Here is a 19,448-nt window from a genome sequence, read left to right as displayed (position 1 = left end):
CCGCATGATTTCATCCTCATGATCATCATTTAATCACATTACATAATTGAGCTCACCCTAAGATGTGTGAGTCCATTCTCCATGGGATCTTGCATAAGTTACTCAGAAACTAGGTGTAATTAGTTTCCATTCCCTGAAGTGTCTAATTACGAGGAAAATGAAGAAGTCCTAACAGTATACCAGGAAAACGCATTGAATTAGCCAAATAATAGAAAGTGTCTGTTATCAAGTTCAGAAGAAATCCATGATCACAGTCACGATCCACTTATTGATTTAAATATCTACTTTCATACAAGGCAGTACACATATACACAAAAAAAAAAAACACTTGGTTGTTACTATCACCTTTGCTATCACACATCGCATATATACATTTCCTTACATTTTTTTGAAAACATATTTAATCCCCATTTACTATTGTTATAGAGGATGCGTTTATAGAAAATACTTTTAGAAAAGGGCATATCCTTACCAAACACCAGGAGACGGATCTGTTTTCAAACACATTCAATTATGAGGTTGTGAGTCAGTTTCGTGTAAATATTAAACTGTATTAACATGTTTACAAGGAAAAAAATAATTACACTGAACATTAACTATAAATAGAATTAAGTTTACAGTGTGCTGATGGATTGGTAGGATAGCGGATAATGTGATCAGGGGCCTGGCTCAGGGAATATTTCCACATCCTGTGTTATCCACATTTCAAAGGACGTGATGGGTTAAATGAATGATATGTGACCACAAGATCAGCACTTACTAACATTGTTTCCCCTTGTAGTGTTGTCCTGCTCGGCTGTACAAGGTAGGGTACAAGCAGGTCTGGGAATAGGAGATTGAAGCGTCAATCTAGTCATTGATCTGTTTCAATTTCTCCCTTAGATTAGATGCTGTTTGGGTCCAATGTCTGGCGGCGCAATACACCCTGGTGCAGCCCGAGCGGCAAGGTCATGTAGCAAGGTGATGCTGGCGGGGTTTCTGGTCTGTAGCAGATGGACTATTCCTGACATATAATCCTCATCTGATATTATATTATGTTTCAGATAATTTCTACTTTAAGCGTTCATTCATGAAAACATGCTAAATAAATCCATTTGTATCAGTTATTTTGTCATTTTACAACTAATGGCTCTTAGTACTGATATATGTTGAGATGATTGTACAGCCTCTCGGAATATGTTGGCACTATCTCTCGCTCTCTCTTTCTCTCTCCATGTATCATCTATCTAGATGTAGGTCTTTGACTATTTAACTACTATTATATAAATATATGTTCCTCAATGCATGATTCGATATGTACACGCCTCTTGTTATTACCTTATTTAGAATGTTCTGTATTAAATGTAAGAATATTACTTATGAGCAGCTTATATGTACATTATTGTATAAATAGCACACTTTTGTTGATGACTGATGCAGAATGTTATATGAGTGAGTGGTTAACGTTTCTCAATAGTCGAAATATTATAACATTCCTTTTAAACGCCTGTCTTTATGTTACAGCACAAGCAAAGTACAAGGGTCTAGGGGCATCCTGAGTCTGGAGAAAGGTTGGTTGCTAATTTACATCTGGTGTATATTAAACAAGAGTATGGATGTAACGCCCCAGAAATAAATAATAAATGTATCGTGTGTGTGTGTGTGTGTGTGTGTGTGTGTGTGTGTGTGTGTGTGTGTGTGTGTGTACACACACACACACACACACACACACACACACACACACACACACACACACACACACACACACCACCACATATATGAAGATAAATATAACTAGATAGATAGATAGATTAGATAGATAGATAGATAGATAGATAGATAGATAGATAGATAGATAGATAGATAGATAGATAGATAGACATATGCAATGCATTTTTAAATAATTATACTATAGTTACATAAAATCATGAATCCTAGCTCTGTCGTCTCCTCCCTCCAGCATGTTATCACACACACACACACACACACACACACACACACACACACACACACACACACACACACACACACACACACAACACAACACACACACACACACACACACACACACACACACACCTCAGAGTGTTGGTGTTATTGTGGCCAGTATTGTGGCCAGTTTCAGGGGCGTACAGTATTAATCTCTGCACATACAGTAATACAAAGGAATGTGCGAATTTACACGAACTCCGGAGGTCATAATGACCACCAACCCAAATCGGTATTCAAAAGCATACAGGCAGTCTGAGGAAATGATACCTCTTGAGCATAAAAATCTATAACTTTACCCCGGCTACCAGTATATTACACTACTGGTGTAAAAGACAGAACTAGGGCAAAATTTCTAAATATAGCCAAGCGCCAAGTAAAAAATGAGAAGTAATACTCAATTTCTCTATGAGGCGAGCAATATGGTAACTTGCAACTGACGTTGATAAGCATCATGCAAAGTGTGTGTCTTTACTAACGACTCCTGAGCTTCATCTATCATCAATCACCAAGCAGAAATAGCACATTACACTCCACCCTGAGTAAGATGAAGGCTCCCAGTGCACTGACACTTAAATCCTACTAATGTTATGCAAAATAGCTTGTTACATACATTAAACTGATAATCAGAATGCTACAAAAAAACATAATTGTTACTAATGCTAATTTTTGTTCGCAACAGAATGTGTCACACTCGAGTACAATAAATGAACAGAAATAAAATAAACACATGATTACGTTAATTAAAAGTTGGTTTTATGGCAGGATATTTCCAACATGAAAGGCTGACATTAATCACAGGTCTGAGAACCACCAGTCACGTGTGAGAGGTGACCTGCCATGGGAATCGCATCCCTCATGCAAGTGTGCCTATGATCCTATGCACAGACCACACTGGCTCCAAGTAACTACTGTAAAATCCGTCTTGTCTTAAATCTATATCATGTTTGGAATGGAGATTCATTTCACTTAAGCGTTTCCATGGTAACAGAACGCATCAAATCTCCGGTGCTCTGTGCCTAAAGCGGCATGGACTGGCTCTGTCCACTAACCTCTCTGTTGCCACTGCTTAGCTTGTCCTCTCTTACTGGGGGTGAGTGAGCTAGGTGAAATATTAGAGTAACTGGCCTATAAAGGAAAGCCAAGCAATAGTATACATGTCATCCTGTGAAAAAAAAGCATATCTATTTTTGCACACTCTTATTGCATTTATGGCACCGTTTAGTAACTTATTATTTATTACCAGCTATTTATATAGCGCACACATATTACGCAGCGCTGTAGAGACTGTCTTGCCTTTGAGATCTACTCCTCGCCTCAGTGCTGCTTGAAATCTAATGTTCTGTCACATAGATACATATACACATTGGTATGGATCAAACTATTTAAAACAGTGATTCAAACATTTTCATAAACTGATGCATAACAAGCAACTCGGTGCCGGTTTATGAAACAGACACGACAATACCTTATGCGGTTTCCCCCACGTGTATATAGAGGCTGCCATACGGCCCTGCATTGGTCACGTTTTTACCAGTATAGGTAAACTGTATAACAGATAAGTGATCCGAGGGATCACAGTGATTGTGATTAATAGTCTCTATATCATGATTAGACAATTACTGTGTAGACTAAGTGAGCTGTGAGGATACAGCAGCGTCCTAGTGTGATACAGTGCACAGTATATAGCAGGGGCAGGACATTGCAGCGCCCTGAGAGAAAGGCCTAAAATATTGTATACAATACATAGTGTATCGTGCTTGTAATACAGCTAAACACACACACACACACACACACACACACACACACACACACACACACACACACACACACACACACATATAGATAAAATAAATAAATATATAAATATATATATATATATATATATATATATATATATATATATATATATAAAATAAGCATAAATCATAATAAATAATCTTCTTTGTGGGTGGGTGAAGGAAAGGGGCCGAAAGGAGATTTGGAAAGTTTTACTCCATTGCCAGTCTCATTATTTTACAAGAACTTTACATCCATAAAATGCAATTTATATTGTACTGATAAATAGTCTCGTTCTTTAGTATCACATTAAACTAAAGATAAAAATCGAAGTAATTCATCATCAGATACAGAAGCAACAATCCATTATTATTTTAAGGCACTGCTGTAAGTACTACACCTCATAAACTTAATGTAGGATCCATGTTATAATTGGGCAGATTAGGAGTAAAAAACAAGTGGGACTTGGGAGACATACAGTAATTAACTATATCGCCACATTGGGCAAGTGATTTTATAGATAGATAGATAGATAGATAGATAGATAGATAGATAGATAGATAGATAGATAGATAGATAGACAGACAGATAGATATTCATATATTAATAATTCAATTAATTGCGGTAATGGATTATGTTTAAATGACATGGGAACAGATAAATATTGATCTATTCTAGACAGTGGGATTTAAAAATGTAACATACTTCTTGCACTTCTTGCATTCACGCAGACTGGATTTCTCTGCCATGTTTGGCTGTCATACAGCTATCAATAGGCTAGTGTATTTAGGCAAAATACGAAAGTTTAAAAAAAATAAAGCCACACACATGCACCAGCTATTGCATCCAGACCAACCACATGAATGGTATTTCAAATAATTTACTGTAAAAACAATTTGAATTTGAAATTATTTTCAAAATCAGACGGTTTCATTGAACTTGAGGTCTCTCCACATTATTGAAGAGGTCATTTCTGTGTAATATACAATTTGCACATTACAGTTTGCTTCCTATATGTCTGTGACGTCACGGATGGAGTCTTATAAAACTCAGCCCTAGTAGAGTTTTGAGGTCTGTTGATTAACATTGGGGTGTTATATTATCTGCAGTTCTTTGATAGAGTCAGGAATAACGAGAAGCATTTATACTGCCTCAATCTGCTAATAACGCTGGAAAAATGGTAGTGCACATAGATTATACATGCAGCCAGAGAGTGCATATGCAGTTTTTCTGCTGCTCCTCAGCAAATAAATCCGAGGGCGTTTTATATTAATAATAAGGTAGAATGCCGTGTTAATGGATTTCAATTTGTGTCTTTTAAACATTAAATATTCATTTGTATTGATCGACGGGTTACGGATTGCACAGACGCCTAACTCTTTACAAGTCTTTTGGATGTAAGTTTTTTTTTTTTTTAATTTAGCAACCTATGTTTTGCTACTGGTCTCCCTTTTATGCTGTTTATTGATTTACGCACAGAATCTGTGCCTGAAATGAGACGCTAATAGATTTCATTGAATGAACTGTTTAATCCTATTTGAGGTTGATTGATCCTGAACGTTTCCGTCACACAAATAAATGACATTTTCATAATTAGACCGGATTCTTTTAAACACATAAACTTCATTTCTTTCCTACCTATGTTTCCTCTCAGCCAGAGGCTGTTTTTATTAACAAGTAGAAGACTATATATATCACACGACTACTGTTATGGACCTATATTACTTTATTAAGTTATAGTGCTATACAAATCGGGCGTACCATAAAGCTACAATTCCTTATTGAATTTGTAGATCCTATTTATACAATTATATTATCTAGAAATATACCTATGAAAAATAACATTATGAGCTATAAGATTTCCTTTTTTTTTTCTTTTTCATTACATTTTGTATAATTTCTTCCCCTCATTTGGTAAAAACATGAGCCATATTTCATATAACCGGGAAGTTAATCTATAAAGACTTATCAAATAGTCAGTTCCTTTTTTTTGCATATTTTTTGGTTAATTAATTAATTAATAAAAAGTATTTTAATAGTTAAGCTGGTGATATAAGTTCTTCGGTGTCCCTATTGCTTTGCAATAGACACGAATATTTAATTAAGGCAATTAGTAACCAGGGACATGACAGATTGTGACACGATACAAGCTATTAGATTTAATTGGGCTAAAAGTATTTATCATTCGGGAACCTAGTATTAACTTAGTAGCTACTTTACATCTGTAAATGGAAAATATAGGGAAACGTGTGATGTTTCATTTGTCCCAGTGCCATCTACTTTCAGAAGAATGTGCAACTCAGGGGAATATTATGTACAAGTTGTAAACTAAGTTTATATGCACGGAATTAGCAACTGGGAGCAAGGAAAAAAAAACAGTGAATTAAAGTGACCCAATATACAGACACTTACACAGAGACAATTGTCAAGGTCCCATATAAGCAGAGAGCTGTGTTTTCTCACGGCACTAGCAATGTTTTCACGGGTATCGCGTTATAAAACAGAAATGCTTTATACCGTATATGCCCTCACATCCTCCATTTCTATATTTTGCTTAATTTGTATTTATAAGCTTTAACATAGTCCTATTTTCGTTTACATCTTCAAGTTTATGTTTCGCCCTGAACTAAAATGGAAAAAAAGGAAAAATTGTGTGAGTTTGCAATTAATTCATATACTGTACATCTCATTGGCAGATAGCTAATTATTGAAACTAATATTTTTAACTAATTAAATGTGCCCTTATGTCGGCCATATCTGGACCCATAATTACATTATCTGCTCCAATGTTGCGATAGGAAATATTTTGTCATTAAATGCACTGTTCATTTCCTTCGTTTATTAACAGCGTTCATCAGGCAATATATCATTCATACAAATCCCTGGCTGACCGGAGAAAGCAATGTAGTGTTTGGAGTATGCACAGAAACGAATGCGTTTAAATGCCTTTACATAACGAAGTTTATTATATGGTTTCTTCAAATTATTACTTCTATAGTCTTTACAGAGTCATTATGTTTTTGTTTAAATTAATTGCTACGACTAATTGCTTTGTAACCTTTTTTTATTGGTAAAATGCTTAATATACTGATCGCTGGATCACTTGCAATCTATGACAAGTATTTATTTACTATGCTACTTATAGCAAAGATAACACGGCAGAAAAAAGGACACAACAGGACAAATATTTTATTAAAGTGTAAAAGTGACACTAAAAAGAGACAACTTAAGAAGTTTACTGAAACCCCTTAAGTGCTTATTTTTTTATTTTTTATTTTTGCACAGGCCAATTAAAGCAATTAAACGCTTATCATTCTCTTTTGATTTCTAGAATATAATTGGAGGGTGAAGTGCGTTAATGGAGCAATCAGTTCATTTACCTGCTCAGTAGACATTGGGTGATGGAGATTGGTACAGAGTAGGTTGGGTGCTTATGCTGGTCATTTTAAACCAGTGCGCAGCATTTTAGCCCCAGGCAAGGCTCAAAGCTACAGTAAGAAGCGGCTGGACTTGGCTGGGCAGAAGCCAGCCTCCCACCTTACAGCAGAGTACTGCATATCTTGCACAATTTGGGATCCAAATCAGGAGGGGGTGGTGGTCCCAATTAGCATGAGTTCTTTATGTAGGGCGCAATGTACTGGTTACATATCAGCCCACAGTACACTACTATGTATGCTTTAATATACAAATAAACTGCAAAGTATGCTATGGTCATGCAGTTTAAACTGCTCAACTTGGTGAAATAATGCAAATATTAGAGGAAAATGCAACAAGAACATTACATGCCATAATGATATAACAAAACACAGGCAGTTTAATCGCCCATTCCAAATATTTCGGCGGGGTTTTAAAGATAACAGAATGTGTTTCACATATTTAAGAACCGGGAATGCCGACTGATACAGCAAAGTTCTAGAGCCAGGATATTCGGTTTCTCTACATGGTTATATTATAAACGACTTTGTCACAGTCTAATGTTATTGCTAAAGCAGTATATTGTTACAAATTTGATTCAAGGCTCTATGTTATGCTGAAACCGTAGACCTATGGATGGTTTAGATAAAATAATCATTGCAAATGATTCCCCTGAACAGATGCCTCAAGTGTACCTATAATCGCAAATTCACTTGAATCATAACCATCGTCCATACAATTCAGTAAAACAATATGAGCAACAAAATAGGCCAAAACACTGTACTGGGTTTTAATGTGTTAATGTTGAACATAGAGCGAAGTTGCCCCAGCATCATCTCACTTTGTGGTATTTTGTACATGTCATTGTTTGCTCTGACCTTCTATGTAACATCAAAGTGTCCCAATGACAGCCCACCCTTTCACTTTTGGGCGCATCCTGTCTCACGTCAAAGTTAAATTGAATAGAACACAGGACAGCCTATCAAGTGCCACATATTTTACACACAGGCTCTGATCCACATTAATGAAACTCTTCATCCTCTTTCCTTCCATTGAGCATGTAGATTTAAACAAGATCCATATGTGTTAGTGGTGGAACACCAGACTGTTCTCACTGGAAAATACATCTTTACAAGTGTGAGTGACGTTACCAGCTCTTAATTGTATTGTCATCTTTAATATGGTAAATGAGTAATATACTAATGCCCTTATATATCAATGAGTGATACAGTTCACTGTGAGTGGCAAATTGCACCAGTCAATCAGATCCTAAATGTAATTTTTCAAACACAGTCTGTAACATGGCAGTTAGGTGCTGATTGGCTGGTGCAATTTATCACTCAGTGAAATTCATCACTTATTGATACATACAATGAAACAAACAAATGGGTGAGATTTTGTTCTTTTTTATACTGTTCAGAATAATTTGACTGGTGTATTAACATGTGTCTATTCTTTATGTTATGATGTTCTCTATCCTTGTTAGAACAAATATAATGAACAAACAAACAATCAATCAAACAAACAAACAAACAAACAAACAAACAAACAAACAAACAAACATATAAACAAACTAAACCCACATTCTATGCCAATACTGTACCACCCATCTTCTACCTCCTTAAATCTGTCCTTTACAAACAACTCTGTATGTTCATTAGTTACTGCAATAGTCTGGTGATTAAAGTACAATTATTGAGAGCAATAAAAATGTTTTTACTGCTTGAAAACTAGTTAAAACAGAAGGGAGCAGTCCTTCTTTCACAGAGGGGGTGATACTCGTAGACGTTTACTGCTAAGGACAAAATACTTATCAGTTCAATCAGAGTGAACTATTCAGCTTACCCTCATTATCACCAGGGAGCAGTGAACAGGACATGTAGTGTGTGCTGAAGAGGTGCTTTTATATTGTAGTGATTATAGTGGGGATTAGACTCCACTGGATTTGAAGCTGTCTACCTTAATAGTGTACAATAAGTGCTAGTTTTATTGAGTCACCTAATGCCCCTGGCATGTACTCCAAAATATATATCCATGATCACATGGAAAATGCTGAGGTCGGTTTGCACCTATCTCACCTAGATGTAAAAATAAATTACAAGAAAAATAAATAAATAAATAAATAAATAAATAAATAAACAACAACAGATTCTACCTAAAGGGTGTAATAGAACAGTTTACAGTCCAATATTATTTAAACTCTTTTCATATTAGTTCATGGGTCAACAGTCAGAAAGTCGACAATGTCTAGGTTGACACCAAATGGTGGACATGCACAAGGTCAATATGGTGAAAAGGTCAACATGGTCGGCGTGTTGATATGGAAATGGTCAACACATCAAAAGGTTGTCATGAGTTTTTATTTTTTTGTGTGTTGTCAAAATGTTCCTTTCAGCATGTGAACCACCAATTAGTGCACAGTGTCCCCTCACATGGCTCGCTTCACTCGCCATGCTTCGGGCGGTGTGCCTTGCTCTGCTCTACTTCACTCCGTACAGGTTACTACTTCCAATTGTAGGCCATGTGGATCGTAAAGTATGAAAAAGTCCTGAAAATAAAAACAAAAACAAATTTTCAAACTTTTTATGTGTTGGCCATTGTCATATCAACCTTTTGTCCAAATCGTTATTTTGACCATGTCGACCATATACATGTCCACCATTTTGTGTCATCCTATTGACTGTTGACCTTTTCACTGTTGACCTATCATCCAGATACCAAGAAAGATCAGCATACCTGTACATATTTACTCTTCTTATTTATTCGTAGGGTTCTGCATCATGTTCAGTGTAGTAGATACAGTATGTCTGATATTCTTTAACAATTGATGACCACATACACTACAATATAACAGCAGATATAGTGTGACTGGCCTAGTATTATATTCTAAGTAGCCTGAAGACATCATCAATGAATATCAGTGGTAAGAAATCAGATTTATTATCAAACACGTTGGCCTTAAGTATGGAAACAGAACAAATAGAAAGTCTGATAATGATCCCACTTAGCTCTTGGGTATGTCTGAAAATTGTATTGTAAGATTATAACTATTCACCTGTTAGTCCGTCATTATTTCACCACTTTAACAGGCCCTTAAGTGGTCCAGAAATTACATAGGGGAAGATGTATCAAGCTTTCTAAAGAGTGGAGAAGTTGCCCATAACAGCTTAATCAGCTTCTTCTACTTCTTATATGATATTTTGGAATGTTTGTGATAAATGATAGGTAGAAGCTGATTGGTTACTATGGACAACTTCTCCACTTTTCCACTCTTTAGGATGCTCATATGATACATCTACTACATAGCACCTCTTGCAAATACCAGATCCCACCTAATTTAGCAACCCATATCTTTCAAATGTCAGATCCCCCCTCATTTAGCAACCCATGTATCTGACTAAATTGGACATTAAGGGGACATCTATTTACTAAGCCTTGGATGCACATAAAGTGGACGGAGATAAAGTGCCAGCCAACCAGTTTCTAACTGTCATTATTCAAACACCAGCATATAACATGGCAGTTAGCAGCTGATTGGCTGGTACTTTATCTCCGTCCACTTTCTTTCCATCCAAGGCTTAGTAAATAGACCCCTAAGCTTGTTACGCAGTGTTATAACAAACTGACAAGCTTGTACTTTCCTGTTGGCAGATGGAGACAGGGCAGACCACCAACGATTATTATATAGATGATTCGGCAGTAGAAATCGCTTCCCTGAATTTATGTAGACATTTAGGTATTCGGGGCCCTCTATGTTGTAATACATTTAATCTTCTGCACATGAAGTCAGAGGAAGATCAGTAAAAACTGGGTTATTATTAATAGTACACTTTCTACATATCCAAGTTACCTGGAAAAAACAGGCCATAGATGAAAATGTCCCCCCATTTTTTATTATATAACTGTCAGGCCAAGCTCTCAAACATTTTCCAACACATCTTTACACACCCCACTTGTTTTATTCTAAGCCAAGCCCTTGTATAGATTTTCATCTCTCCTCCTCCCGATTCCTCAACACATAATTTCATTTCTCTGTAGAGACTCTGGTGACATTTCACTACCTGCTCTCGTCCCTTGTCTATTTTGTTCCATCTCATACCACCCTTTGCTGTTTCATCCTCTCTTCAGTATCACCTGCTATTTCATTCCAGTTGTAATCCCCAAATTAGTTCTGCACTTCGGAAAATGACATCTAACATGTGTAACCTGACTCTGCTAGAATTGAAAGTTTGGAAGCACAGTCATAAAATGTTTTATATATAATCACAATATTAGCCCTGGTTATGAATGATGCTGCAAAAATGACCACACATGTTAACACTCAAAGGTTACAGATTACAGTATAAGTATTCAGTGCATTTCTCCTTTGCAATTTTGGATGACTGAAGATAAAAGCCACATGACTCATTTGCATAGTGATAAGTGTTGCTCTTCTCTATAACCCCCTATTACTCTGCAATTTTAACACCAATCTAACTCTTTCTGAAAATGTTATATCTGCCTCCCTTGCAGTGCACATGGTTTTGCCCAACTGCTAAAAAAAATCCTGCTGCGATCAACTTGGAATTACCCCCATCATCTCACATAGCGAATAAAACTAGCAGTCCAGATACTGGATAAGAAGTCTTATGTTGTTGTTTCTGTACAATAACTGGTACATTTCAGTATAAATATTTGTTGTTTTTCTACACTACCACTGGCTGTATTCATATGTAAATATTCTTATTGTTTATATAAATGTCTGTCTATCTATCTATCTATCTATCTATCTATCTATCTATCTATCTATCTATCTATCTATCTATCTATCTATCGTGAATTGTGGAGTGGTAGGTAGCTGTGGTGGGGGTTTGGAATGCCATCAGGATTAGCCTAGACATAATCGGGCAGAACCGGCAGTGACCTGATGCGTATATGTTCACTTCTCTGATTCTACCTCCTCTTCTCTACCTCTATCAGTTGGAGTACCGCAAGGCTCAGTCTTAGGTCCTCTGCTTTTCTCAATCTATACCTCCTCTCTTGGTAAACTAATCAGCTCCTTTGGATTTCAGTATCATTTGTATGCTGATGATACTCAAATCTACCTATCCTCCCCAGATTTGTCACCACCAGTATTGGCTCGTGTCACTGGATGCCTGTCAGCCATTTCATCTTGGATGTCATCTCGCCACCTCAAACTCAACATTTCCAAAACTGAATTAATTATTTTCCCACCAGCTAAGAGTAGTTACCAACCTGATATCTCTATAACTGTTGACAATGCAACTATCCACCCCACCCCACAAGCTCGTTGCCTAGGTGTCACCCTTGACTCTGAACTGTCCTTTGTTCCACACATTCAATCTGTCTCTAAATCATGTTACATGCACCTTAAAAACATATCCAAAATACGCCCTTATCTTACACAAGACACTGCAAAAACTATAATCCATGCACTCATCATCTCCCGCATTGATTATTGTAATAGTCTCCTTACTGGTCTTCACAAACATAGGCTATCACCACTTCAATCCATTTTAAATGCAGCTGCGAGGCTAATCTTCCTCGCCAGACGTTCTTCATCTGCTGATCCGCTCTGTCAGTCCCTCCATTGGTTACCGGTATTCTACCGTGTCAAATATAAAATACTTTTACTTACATACAAGGCTATTAACCAAACTGCACCATCATACATCTCCTCACTCATCTCAAAATATCTCCCTACCAGACCTCTCCGCTCTGCACAAGATCTGCGTCTCTCATCCACATGTATTACCTGTTCCCACTCAAAATTACAGGACTTTACCCGAGCTTGACCCACTCTGTGGAATGCACTCCCACGCACAATAAGACTCTCCTCTAGTCTCCAAACCTTTAAACGTTCTCTGAAAACTCATCTCTTCAGACAAGCCTACCAAATTTCAGACCCACACACATAACCTTCACAGCTTCCCTATTAAGTTACATCCCCTCTGTACAGTCCACATAAACTCACATTTTGTCTTCCAACATTGCTGGGTGATCATATCATATACAACCCATTAAGAACCTAGCAACCTGGGGAACCATTATGTGACAGGTAGCATCTATCCTTGTGTATCAATGCCTATTTCCCTATAGATTGTAAGCTTGCGAGCAGGACCTTCCTACCTCTGTCTGTCTGTCTTTGCCCAGTTTTGTTCTATAATTGTTGTTCTAATTGTAAAGCGCAACGGAATATGCTGCGCTATATAAGAAACTGCTAATAAATAAATAAATATGTGAGGTGTCCTGCTGCTACTGATTACTGATCTTTAATTGGAAGCTTTTCACAGACAAAGATCTAGCTAGCTTACAGGAATGTACTGTGAAACATACGGTAAAAGTGGAGCAATAAATTGACCCCTAAATCTGACCCTGGTATATATTAACAGTGGTAGGGGAACAGATAAAATCCCCTGGGGTTGATAGTGGTGTACATCAGCTGAGAGATCACACAAGTCAAGGGTTTCTGGTACAATTGGTCTCAACGAGTTTTATTAAGCAGAAAAACAAAATAAAACATCAAAATATATAGCCTTTTAACTAGAGATGAGCGGGTTCGGTTCTCCGAGATCCGAACCCCCCCCGAACTTCACCTATTTTACATGGTTCCGGGGCAGCCTCAGATCTTCCAGCCTTGCTCGGTTAACCCGAACGCGCCCGAACGTCATCATCCCGCTGTCGGATTCTTGCGAGATTCGTATTCTATATAAAGAGCCGCGTGTCGCTGCCATTTTCACTCGTGCATTGGAGATTGACCGGAGAGGACATGGCTGCGTTCTCTCCCTGAAAAGCTCCGTAATCTGTGCTCAGTGTGCTGCAAATATCTGTGCTCAGTGTGCTGCAAATATCTGTGCTCAGTGTGCTGAAAATATCTGTGCTCAGTGTGCTGAAAATGTCTACGTTCTCTGCCTGAAAAAGCTCCATATCTGTGCTCAGTGAGCTGCAAATATCTGTGCTCAGTGTGCTTTATTGTGGGGACTGGGGACCACCAGTATATAATTATAGTAGTACAGTACAGTAGGCCATTGCTGTATCTTGCAGCTCTGTGGCAAGTATACTATCTCTGTGCTGCATTATTGTGAGCAGTATATATAGTATTACAGTTCAGCATTTTGGTGACCAACAGTATATAGTTGTAAAGTAGGCCATTGCTGTATCTTGCAGCTCCGTGTCACTGCAAGCATCCATTCCATATCTGTGCTGCATTTTTGTGAGCAGTATATATAGTATTACAGTGCAGAATTTTGGTGACCAACAGTATATAGTTGTACAGTAGGCCATTGCTGTATCTTGCAGCTCTGTGTCACTGCAAGTATTCATTCCATATCTGTGCTGCATTATTGTGAGCAGTATATAGTAGGACAGTGCAGCATTTTGGTAACCAGCAGTATACATATATAGTACAGTACAGTAGGCCTTTGCTGTATCTTGCAGCTCTGTGTCACTTCTAGTATCCTAGAAGTGCTCAATATCTGCTGCATTGTTGTGACCAGTATGTATACTGTACTGTGCGATGTGTGTTATACACCTGGTTATTATACATCCTGTAATCTGTACTGAGCAATGTGTGAGATACACTTGGGGATTATACACCCTATATACTGTACTGTGCGATGTGTGTTATACACCTGGTGATTATACATCCTGTAATCTGTACTGAGCGATGTGTGAGATACACCTGGGGATTATACACCCTGTATACTGTACTGAGCGATGTGTGAGATACACCTGGGGATTATACACCCTATATTATTATTATTATCCTTTATTTACATGGCGCCACAAGGGTTCCGCAGCGCCCAATTATAGAGTACATAAATAATCAAACAGGAAAACAGCAACTTACAGTTGATGATAGTATAGGACAAGTACAGGGTAAATAAACATAGTTACATCAGCAGATGACACTGGAATAAGTATCAGGTGGCAGAAGACTGCTGGATGTGGTACAGTTGAAGATTATTAAAGTAAGACAAAGGATCAGCACATGAGGGAAGAGGGCCCTGCTCGTGAGAGCTTACAATCTAAAGGGGAGGGGTAGACAGACATGGGTGACACAGATGGGGTACATAGAGAAAGTGGAACAGAGGGTTAGGATGAGATTTGGTTGGGTTTGGTGAAGAAGTGGACCCCCAGAAGGCACAAGTCAAAACAGCAACATTTTACTGGGCTATGCAGGAGAAAATTAAAAATAGGAAAAAAAAAAAAAAAAGAATCGATAACTTCTACCGCTTTCAAAAAGGTCAATGGAAGCTGAAATAATGGAAAACTACCTCATGGAAGCCAGATACAGTATACCAAACAGTACTTAGCAGAGTTAGGAATGAGTGCTTATGAAATACAGTAACATTTTGTCATAATATTTCAGAAACTGCATGGCTGGTCTCTTGCACTCTTTTGCTCTAATACGCCACCTGCTTTAGGATTTATATTCAAAAACATTATGTCTCCATAATCCCAAAAACGTCAGTCTTCTTGGAAAGTGGTTTGTTTCTTTGTAAGGGACAGAGAATAAACGTTCTCAAACAACGGTTTCTCAATTTCTTTTTCCTCTGGGAAGGGACTGTGGATTCGCAGGAATATCTGAGCATTTCTGTAATCAGAAAGCAGCGACTTTCTACAAATGTTTACGAATAATTCCAGTGATTTTGTAATTTTCTTCCAGTGATTTGGACCAATAATACCATTGATTAGAACAAATAATTCCAGTGATTTTGTCATTTTCTTCCAGTGATTTGGACCAATAATACCATTGATTAGAACAAATAATTCCAGTGATTTTGTCATTTTCTTCCAGTGATTTGGACCAATAATACCATTGATTAGAACAAATAATTCCAGTGATTTTGACATTTTCTTCCAGTGATTTGGACCAATAATACCATTGATTAGAACGAATAATTCCAGTGATTTTGTCATTTTCTTCCAGTGATTTGGACCAATAATACCATTGATTAGAACAAATAATTCCAGTGATATTGAGGTGTTTGTGTCGCTTAGCTTAGCCGTCCAGCGACCACAGTGCACCTCTTTTTCTCTTTTCTTTGCATCATGGGCTGTTTGGGGCCAATTTTTTTAAGTGCCATCCTGTCTGACACTGCAGTGCCACTCCTAGATGGGCCAGGTGTTTGTGCCGCCCTCTTGGGTCGCTTTGCTTAGTCATCCAGCGACCTCTGCGAAAATTTTAGGACTAAAAATAGTATTGTGAGGTGTGAGGTGTTCAGAATAGACTGGAAATGAGTGGAAATTGTGCTTATTGAGGTTAATAACACTATAGGATCAAAATTACCCCCAAATTATATGATTTAAGCTGTTTTTGAGGGTTTTTAAAAAAACAACAACACCTGAATCCAAAACACACCCGAATCCGACAAAACATTTTCAGGGAGGTTTTGCCAAAACACGTCCGAATCCAAAACACGGCCGCGGAACCGAATCCAAAACCAAAACACAAAACCTGAAAAATTTCCGGTGCACATCTCTACTTTTAACACACCCAGGTGCAAATGCAAACATCTGTAGCTGAAGGATCAGAATGGGCCTAATGGAAGGAGCCTGCCACACTCTCCATCCACAACCCCATGAATCCTTTGCTGGTTTTCTATCACTCTTTGCTCTAATAGCTCTTAGCAACACAACTTAAACATTTTCCAGGGATTTTTTAAAACATGTAGGTCAGAAACCTGGGACAAATTGGACAAATATACCTGCCCACAAACACTATCCAAGTGCAACACTTGTAATGCCTAAACCAGTGGTTCTCAAAATGTGTGCCCTGGCACCCTGTTTGAGAAAATGATTTATGGTCAATGTAACAAGCAAAACCAGTGCTGGTGGTTGTCAATCATAAAATATATGGACAAACAGAATCAAATCTTTTCCCTCATCACACAGTTAAACATAAAGATGACATAAAAGCACAATTGACTTAATTAACTATGTCTTTTTAAATTTCTGAATAAGAAACTTTTGGCCTAGGGGTGCTGTGAACATTTTTTTTGATACTGATTGGGCAGTGGTTCTCAACCTCGGCCCTCAAATACCCCCAACAGTTCATGTTTTCCAGGTCTCCTCACAGGATTGCAAGTGAAATAATTTGCTCCACTTGTGGGTCTTTTACAATGTGTCAGTGAGTAATGAATACACCTGTTCAACTGCTAAGTGACCTGGAAAACATGAACTGTTGGGGGTACTTGAGGACCGAGGTTGAGAACCACTGCTCTAGGGCACCATGATTCAGAAAAGTTTGGGAACAACTGCCCTAAACATAAGCCCAGAGACATCGCATCTAGGGCTAAATGTAATAGAGTGAGATTTTCAGAAAGTGAGAGATTTGGTAAGGTTTTTCAATTTTTTTTAAAGTGGCAATCATTTACACTGCGAAACCAGATTGATCTTGCTGTGTAAATAATTGCCACTTTAAAAAAACCTGCAAATCCTTACCAAATCTGTCACTTTCTGAAACTCTCACTCTACATTTGGCCCCTGAACTGGATAGTTGAGTGCCTAAGTTTAACTGTAAACTTATGCTGCTTTCACATCGCAAAACCTGCTTTTGAAACGGTTCTGTAAACGGTTATTAAAACGGGTCTGAGCAGTTAAACCCCCTTCACATCGCATGTTGTAACCAGTATATTACCATTTCATTACCGTTTTGGTACCTTTCACACTGAACCTGTTTCACCCATACAAAACAGTGGTTGTCATTTTAAATGGACTTTTCTGGCCCACACATTATTAATAATTATTAATTAATTAATTATTAATAATTTGGATAGTCGTACGATGGAACCCAGCAGCTTGAAGCATTTTAACCATGTTTTTATATATGAGTGCATCCTTGACTGTCCCAGTTATTTATCTGCAGATTTCCTCATCCCCTCTGATTCTTAGCAGCTCTCTCACCTCTTCATCACTCCAAGTTGCCCTTGTATAATATATTTGCAGTAAGAAAACGCTTCTAAACCCACTCTCAGGTGTCTTATGTGTTTTTCCTCCAGCTTCCTGCTTCTGCCTGGTGACATCATACATGGAGACAGCCTATCACCTCCTGTGGCTTGGAAATACCATTTCAGAGCCTTTCACACTGCACAGTGAAACGGTTCTGAACCGGTTAGGACCCTGCTTTTTAACCGTTTCAAAATACCAGTATTTTGAAAACAGTAAATTCAAGGTGGCCCTTTCAGATCGCAGCTAGAACCGTTTAGGAAGGCTGAAAAATCGGCAATTTACCGGGTTAAAACTGCGGTGAGAAAGGGGTATTAAAGTCTTGAAGTGCAAAAAAATCTTGGAACCCGTGCATTCTGGCCTTTATTTACACACATCTCTTTTAACAGAGCATGCTCTGTCACCAGTTTAAACTAGAGATGAGTGGTTTGTATTTACTGAAATCCGAACCCACCCGAACTTCTGGTTCCGAGTCAATCCGAGACCTGGCTCAGGTTTTCCTGCAAGGCATGGATTCCAAATCGAGACAAAATGTCATCCTCCAGGCATCAGATTCTCGTAGATTTTAGATTCTATATAAGGCCCCCGTAACTCTGCACCATTTCACTGCTGTGTGCTGCAATGTACTCTGATGTGTCCATCTACAAGTGGCTGTGCTGTGTCCATCTACAAGTGGCTGTGCTCACTGTGTCTATCCACAAGCTGTGTCCGGTCCCCTTAGCCTAATTCTGTCACACAGTGGTGCTGCACTTACTGCATAGGCCATACCCCGCCCACAGCATTCACATATAAGTAGTGTGACTCTGTATTGTCCGTTGCCGAAAAAGTGAAAAAGTAAACATTTTTTTAAAAAGTTTAATTTTTTTTATGTTTGTATAATGTGTGTGCTGTACCCCAGTGCATTTTGTTCACTTCAAGTACATATAAAAGCAGTCTGACTCAACGCAGTGTGAGTCAAGCTGCCAGTTAGAAAAAATATATATTGTTGTATAATTTGTTTGTACTATACTTTGCACTTTCCACCAGTATGCTCTCTACCCCATTGCGCTTAGTGTGATTCCATGCAGTGTGATCCAAGCTGCCAATTAAAAAAAGAATAAAACATATATTGTTGTATAATTTATTTGTACTGTTTTGTGAACTCTACCCCAGTACACTCTCTACCCCAGTGCATTTTGTTCACTTCAAGTACATATAAAAGTGGTCTGACTCTATGCAGTATAACCCAAACTGCTAGTTAAAAACTAGATAACAATCAGTTTAGAGAAGAGCAGGAACAGCAACCAAATACTTTCATTGCAACTGCTACAATCAGTAATGATGACTATACTAGACCT

General features: G+C 38.0%; 1 long non-coding RNA gene across 1 annotated transcript; it reads left to right on the top strand.

Annotated features, from left to right (window-relative positions):
- The first annotated feature begins 869 nt into the window (after nt 1-869).
- On the top strand, nt 870-19,205 carry LOC135019377 (uncharacterized). Its single transcript, XR_010216958.1, has 3 exons — nt 870-960; nt 1,504-1,550; nt 18,165-19,205. It is a non-coding gene; the product is annotated as an uncharacterized LOC135019377 (long non-coding RNA).
- Nucleotides 19,206-19,448: the final 243 nt, after the last annotated feature.

Source organism: Pseudophryne corroboree, chromosome 2 (genome assembly GCF_028390025.1).
Source record: "Pseudophryne corroboree isolate aPseCor3 chromosome 2, aPseCor3.hap2, whole genome shotgun sequence".
NCBI classification, from domain to species: Eukaryota; Metazoa; Chordata; class Amphibia; order Anura; family Myobatrachidae; genus Pseudophryne; species Pseudophryne corroboree.
Note: the sequence above shows the minus strand (reverse complement) of the source record. Positions and strands in the feature narration are given on the sequence as shown.